The following is a 7026-nucleotide window of genomic DNA, read 5'->3' on the forward strand; positions in this document are numbered from 1 at the left end:
TTGGTCTCAGAGGGCCCTTCTAGACTGACCTCCTGTGATGCCATGATTCTGAGACCAAGGGAGATGATAAGGGAAGAGCTGCGATGATGGGATGAAGTAGCAGAGGCTGTCCTGGTCATGTCACAGGACTTAGTTTGAGGATGCCAGGTACCTGGGGGGCAGGTAGAAAGAGCAGGACTTTGTCTCCCTTTGCACATCTCCCCCACACTCATGCCTTGCACAATGTTCAGCATCTAATAGGTATAGGTAAGTCTGCTGAATGGAGAAAAGGAGAGTTCATAGTTAGTCGTCCTTCAGACCAAGTAAACTGAAGTGAGGCCAGGCCTACCCGCTGCTGCCTGTCCTGATTATCTCTTGATGAAATAGTCATTGATCGTGCTTCCCTGGACTAGAAGGTTTCTACATTCCAAATTCTCAGTAGCCACTGAAGCCACCAGATTGTACCTTCAGATTGGGAAATGGAAACTTCCTGGAGAGGGGTGGGTCTGAAGAGAAAAAGGAAGGCTGAGAGAAACTGAGGTCAGCAGGAGGTGCTGAGACAGCATCAAGCTTCTCTGAGAAGAAAGAAAGAACCCTTGAGTAGAAGCAATGAAAAATCTCTGAGGTTTCCTGAACCTTAGTCCTATATCTGTGACTTTGTTATTTTGGGCGGGTCTTCAAAAGGAGTAACCATAAACTTTGAAATGGAGAAAAATTAGTGAGATCAGGTCATTCACAGGGAGTGGAGAGCTGGGAGGCCCAAATCCCCACAGCAAGGAGCCCAAGATGATCACAGACAGGGACAGAATTACGGAACTGAAAAGGGTGGCAGTCAGGGGTCCTGGAGTTTATGGGTAGGAAGAAACACAAGGTCCTTTGGGGATAAGAGGAGCCTTGTGGGTCACTCTCCCCATTTATTGTGAGCCCTTATAGGACAGGACTGGGACTCAGTGTGGCTTAAAAAATAAGACAGGGGGCCACTTCGCTTCCCCCATGGGTTCACCATCAAGCTTTGCAAATATTGGATGCATGGTAAACACTGCTGGAACTCAATTTCCCCTCTTTGAGTTTACTATTTTTATTTTAAGCTCAGATCTTTCTCCTCCAGATGGAGTTCTCCCATCTGATTACAGAAACTGGATCAGTGGAAAGAGAAACTCGAGGATGTTGGAATTTCAGGAACGTTTCCAGGATGCCAAGAAAAATAGCTCTGTGATGAGCCAATGGCATCATGATGGCAGATCTGGAAAATAGATCTGATTCTGTCTGGGTCACAATCTCATAGGATCACAGAAACATTGAGTTCATCTGATGCACTCTGTGATGCTATGGATGGAGGATCTGAGGCCCTGTGAGGGGTAGAATTAGCTGGTGGCAGACGCTGGAATAGAACCAAGAGCTGCAGCCATTAACCTCACTCCAGTGACATGCCAGGCCCCTGCGCCAGGCTGTTCTAAGAGCAGTCTGACATGTGTTGCCTTGCCTTATCAGCAGGAAGAAAAGATGACAGCGTGCAGTCTTTCCTGGCCAAGCATCCATCAGGACCCACATAAATATTTTCCCAGCATCTGTATGACAAGCATCTAGTCTGGCCATGTTCCAGGGGACAGTAAATAATTCAGATGACTAGTTGCTTCCTGACACTTTCTTGGGTGTGTTTTCTGACGACTATTTTTTTGAGCGGATGTTGGGGAGACCTTGACAAGGGCAGTGAGCCAAGCTCTTACTGGACTCTCTCATGGCATTTCTAGTCAGGAAGGAAGTACCCATGGTGTCTTGATGTCAACACACTTGGGGCAGAAGATTACTTTCACTCAGTTTGAAAGGCCTTTCAAGTGGGGCCAGGAATTCATTCAAGGATTGGAATAGAGAGAGGTTAAAGGCTCCGGGACCAAAAAGCCAGAAGAAATCAGTTAAAGTATGGTAAATTGGGTAAGCTTGACCAAAAGCTTGGTGGGGGCTTGGCAGCTGAACTGCTAGGGAAGGTAAGGAGAGTGTTGGAGCTGGCATGGCCTCAGGTCATCAAAATGACCAGTTTTGGAGCTCAAAGTTTAGGTGGACTTGGGATGTTTGGGCCCCATTTCCCATAATGCCCTACCCACGTCCTGACAAGGGCCAGCAGTGGGAACGTCAGGAAGCATTTGGTGGTCCTGAAAGTCAGATTCTGGATGTCCAGCTTGGTTTATAGTAGCACTTCCATTAGCTATTTGAGGAATGGAGGTGAGGGCAGGAAATATCTAGAAAGAGTGGCAGGGTCACAGAATCCCAGAGCAGATAAACCTGATATCTGGCTTAGGAAAACAAGGCTGATTCTAGATTGCACCATCTGGTGGGAGGGTTCATTATCATGTCTGCATGGGTGGGATGGTTTTGGGGACGACGCAGGTCTGAGTGTTCAGAGCGAAGGATCTCAGTGCCTTACTTGTTTAGGGTGAGGAGGCCAGGCTGACACTGAGGCAAAGGTCCAACATCTCTGTCACTTAAGGAATAGCACGCTGTGTCTCTGATGGGTACAAGGATGTAGAATCCCAGACTGTTGAAGGGACCCATGGAAAGTCTTTGCCTGAGCTTCACAATGAGATTAATGGGGCCATGTGTCCCATGTGTCCTGACTCTCAGCCCACAGTCCCACATGGTTGTCCTTGAGAACCCAGTGGAAATCACAACTGCTCTGTCCCTAAAAGGCAAGGAATGGGACTTTGGAGGCCCAACTGAATTCCATTATGTGGTTCCTGAAGTGGGACTAAAGAGTCCCAGCATGGGACTGTCACCTAGGCTTTTGATAAAACTTTTTTTGAACGGGCCTACATTCTAAGCTTAGATTAGCTCCGGGGATGGGAATTCCTAAATTCAATTCATTCTAAGCTATGTTGTGAACACATTTCTTCTGATTTTGAAAGGAAATGCTGGATGAAAGACTAGGGGCATTGGAATCAGATGACTTGGCTTCAGAAACAGTTTGAGCCAACTATGTACCCTTAGACAAGTTAATTCTCACCTCTGAGTCTCATTTTTTTTCATCTGAAAGATGGAGAAATGGTTATTGGAAGTCTGATATGAAGTAATGTGCATAAGTGCCAAGCCTAGTTCCTGGAACAAAATAGATGTCCAATAAGTGAATAATACGAAGCAGTTGAGACCTAGGTTTTGGTCTTGGATCTAATAAGTCAGACTGGGTGTCCTTGGGTAGTTATTTCCCCACTCAAAGGCACAGTTGTCTCATCAATAACATGGAGATTAAAATGCCACCTGAAAGAGTAGTCACAAGGTTTTACCCCTCCCTTTCTTCACCCCTTCCTAATTCAGGCCTCATTCCCTCTCACCTGGATGGTTATACCTGCTTCTTTATGGATCCCTCTCCCAGCTGTGCCTCTTCCATTGACTTTCTCCACAGCAGATTTTCTTCACTCTATTCTCCTGATCAGATCCAGCTATGGCTCCTCAAAATGGTTTTCATGTTTTTGTCATGATATTCATGACCCTCCATATTCTGGCCTGGCCTACCTTTCTACTCTGTCCCCCAGATTCTTCCCTACAGCCCCTCAATTAATTTACATTCACATTTTCATACATCTTCACTAGGAAAAGCCCCTTGAGCTCAGAATTAGCAGGTGTATATTCTGGGCCCTGTTTTGCTGCTGGCTGACCTTCCACACAATGCTTCCTTTCTCTGGGCCTCTGCTTCTCTATCTGAACTGTCAGTCCTGGATAAGATATCTCAGGTCCTTTTTAAGACTTAAGACATTTTAACAAAATCTGATGGCCTCTTAAGTGGCTGAGAATTCTTTTTCTTTTTCTCTTTCTCTCAATACACACGCATAACACACATACTTGCATATAGACTCACACAAGTATACACTCCCTAATGTGCATGGACATGTGTTTTCACACACACAACACATCCTCTCATATACATTTAAATACTCCCTCATGCACTTAAGGACTCACACTTGTTTAAACACACTCACATATATGCAGAGTCTAGTCTATTTTGTTTATCACACTGAATCTCTGGAACTTCGAGCAGAGCACCTAGCAAATCTTCAAAGCTCATCTGTAGAATAATGAGTAAATGAACACATCCACAAGCCCCCATTACTGAAAGCAGGGATTTACACACACCACACCCCTATACACAAGCAATCAGATGTACACGCTTGGGGACAGGGTGCATGCTGACCTGCACTAGATGCTCCCAGCATACTCCCACACTGCAGATCTTCAGGGTCCCTTCCAGGAGCCCAGCTAAGGGAGATCCTCGTCTTTCATGTCACCCTGAGGCTCCCTTGTGGGGGTTGAGTCTGGCTCCAGGGACACCCAAGGACCATGGTCCAGATGTCAGGGATATGTCAAAGCTTTCTATGTGGACAGTGCTTTGTAGAAAACAAATCACTTTATCAAATGATATCCCATTAGATTCTCTCACAGGGGATACAGAGACCTGGAGAAGGGGGGACATCTGCCCAAGACCAGAAAGCCAGCTAGTAAGTGAATCACCCACCAGAACCCACACTCGCTCTATCCAGGACCCTCTCTATTGACTGTCAGTGACTGTTTAAAGAGGATTATTTATTCTTTAGTTGTGCCCCCCCTACTAATTTATTTTCTCTTTATCTTTCATTTTAAATCTCCTGTTTCCACCTACAAAAAGTTAGGTTTCAGCAGGGAGCCATGGAGGCCAAGTTCACCATCAGAAAAAAAAATCTAAAGTACTTTCCTATGACCCCCGGTCAAAATTCCTGCAAAATGTAATAAGAACTTACCACACCTTTGTGCACCTACCTTCCCAAAGAACCAAGTTGCAAAAGAAAAAAAAGTTAATAAAGTTAATCTACTTCCCAGAACAGAGTAAGGCATCTGGCTATATAATTTGGCAACTAATTAAAAGTTATTCATATCATTTTATGATTTAAAAAAAATTTCCTCACTCTTTGTTTCTTGAAAGAAACTGGTAAAGTGAATACTCCAGTTGTCTTGGCTTTGGAATGAATGGTGAGTTTGTGGGTCAGTCTGGATTGGTTCTTTCCTATTGTGGGACAGCTGGGGATTCCATCTGGGGCTCTGAGGACCCCCCTGACTGTAGCCTTGCTGACACCTCTCTTTCCTGACTCCAGCAGCTCTTAGCGATAAGGTTGTGTGATAAGACCAGGAACTCTGGAGTCCAATTGGCCTGATTGAATACCAACTCCACCCCTTAGTGACCATATGACTTCAGTCAAATCACTTAACCTCATGGGGTTTTAGCTTTCTCATTTGTGCAAAAACTTAATATTCCTGCCTTGGCAGGTGATTGTGAAAATTAAGACCAACATACATAAGGGGCCTGATACATAGCAGGTACTCAAGACATGGTAGATACCGTCAGATTAGCCAACCTCGCCCTTGACCCCACTCTGTCTTGGATTTCGAGGAGGAGGTTGTATAAAGTGATGGGACAAGTGTGGAAGAAGGAAAGAAGAGGGCCATGTTCCATATCCAGCTCTATAATGGATTTGGAAAATTCTAGCTCTTCTTTGGGTCTTTGTCACCCCATATGGACACCCCTAAGAGGTTCCCAATCCTGTGAACTCTGTGTTCACCAAGAGTTAAGACTGGATCTTCTCCTATCACTACCTCTGAAGTGGAGCTTAAGCCAGATACACAGTAGCTGTTCAAAGTTTCCTTAGCTGATTGACCTAGTCCACTGGTGTTCAACTAGTCCCAGAGAAATGGTGGAAGCAAACTCAGATATACTCAAGGCTAGCTGTGTACAAGGAATGACATATATCATGTCATATAACTGTTACATTGAATAAGAAAGACTCATGGGGTTATAATCAAGAAAAACTTTCACCAGTTACTCAGCAGGGCTCAATCTCTTCCATCCCGTTTGAGGAAACTTGAGTTTGTTCAATGACTCTGTCTTCTCTTAGGTTCCCCATTTATTTGAATTCAGAAAACATTGTTTCTGCTCAATAATTAACATGTCCTGTCCAGTGTATTATTCTTACTATTATTAACAATAATAGTAATAATAAACTTCAAACTACATTTGAAAGTAACTTTTTTCTTACTACTCACTTGAACCTGGGACTGTTGCTGGCCAGTCTCCTGCCATGAGAATGAGGCTTACTTTCTTCTTTCTTTTTCTACCTAGAGCATCACTTCTCTGTCTTCTTGCTAGTCATTGTGGATTTCTGATCTCTCCATTGCCAGAAATAGAGGGAGAAAGAGAAGGAGAAGGAGAGGAATACAGGAAAGTTCTTACCTGACTAGTATAGAGTTGAAGATCCAGGGTCGGGGCTCTCTGAGCTTGGCAGGCATGTAACCTTGCTTGTTCTGTCAGAGAGGAGGTGTTTTTGTGGGTTCTTTGGAGAAAATCCATCCTTCTCCCCATAAAGGCGATCCTTTGATGGTGGCAAATGCATTTCTACTCCAGCTGGCTGCTTTTGACTCCTCCCCAGCCCCTAGGCATCTCTCAGCATGACCAGCCTCTTTCTGCTGAGGTCTGTCCTCTCTCTACACAATGTTCTGCCAGGGCCTAAGATGACCTACCATTTCCCTCTCATGTGGTCCAGATCTCGTCCAGAGAAAACACTTCTGTATCATCCACTTGATAAACTCTGAGAATGTGGTTGCTCCAGTGCAGTAACCTCTGCATTTATTTTACTCTGCTGTTAGAATAGCTGGTCAGCCAGCCGCATGCCCTTTAGATTTAGCAGTGGGAGTCAGATTCCAGTCCAGTGTATCCCCCAATATAGGAAACCACCAAGCTCTCCAACTATCCCATTAAGGTCACTTTTTTTCTGGGCTTGAGGGAATGGACAAAGATGCACAATGTACTTTCAGCTTTTCCCAGGAATCCCCTATCTAACCCTGGCTCTGGTCTTGGCCTTTCCCATTTCTTTTATGTGCTAGAGATGGGCAGTCAGCAAAGAATTACAAAAAGTTTTCAACACCACCTTTTGCAGTGCTTGCGTGGTAGTCTTGCGTTTTACTTGGGGTTGTGTTATTCATTACCTTGGGGCTGCCCATGAAGTCTGAACTAACATAGTTAAATTTTGAGAT

This window comes from Artibeus jamaicensis, unplaced genomic scaffold, assembly GCF_021234435.1.
Source record: "Artibeus jamaicensis isolate MK-2021 breed Jamaican fruit bat unplaced genomic scaffold, CSHL_Jam_final contig_866, whole genome shotgun sequence".
NCBI lineage: Eukaryota > Metazoa > Chordata > Mammalia > Chiroptera > Phyllostomidae > Artibeus > Artibeus jamaicensis.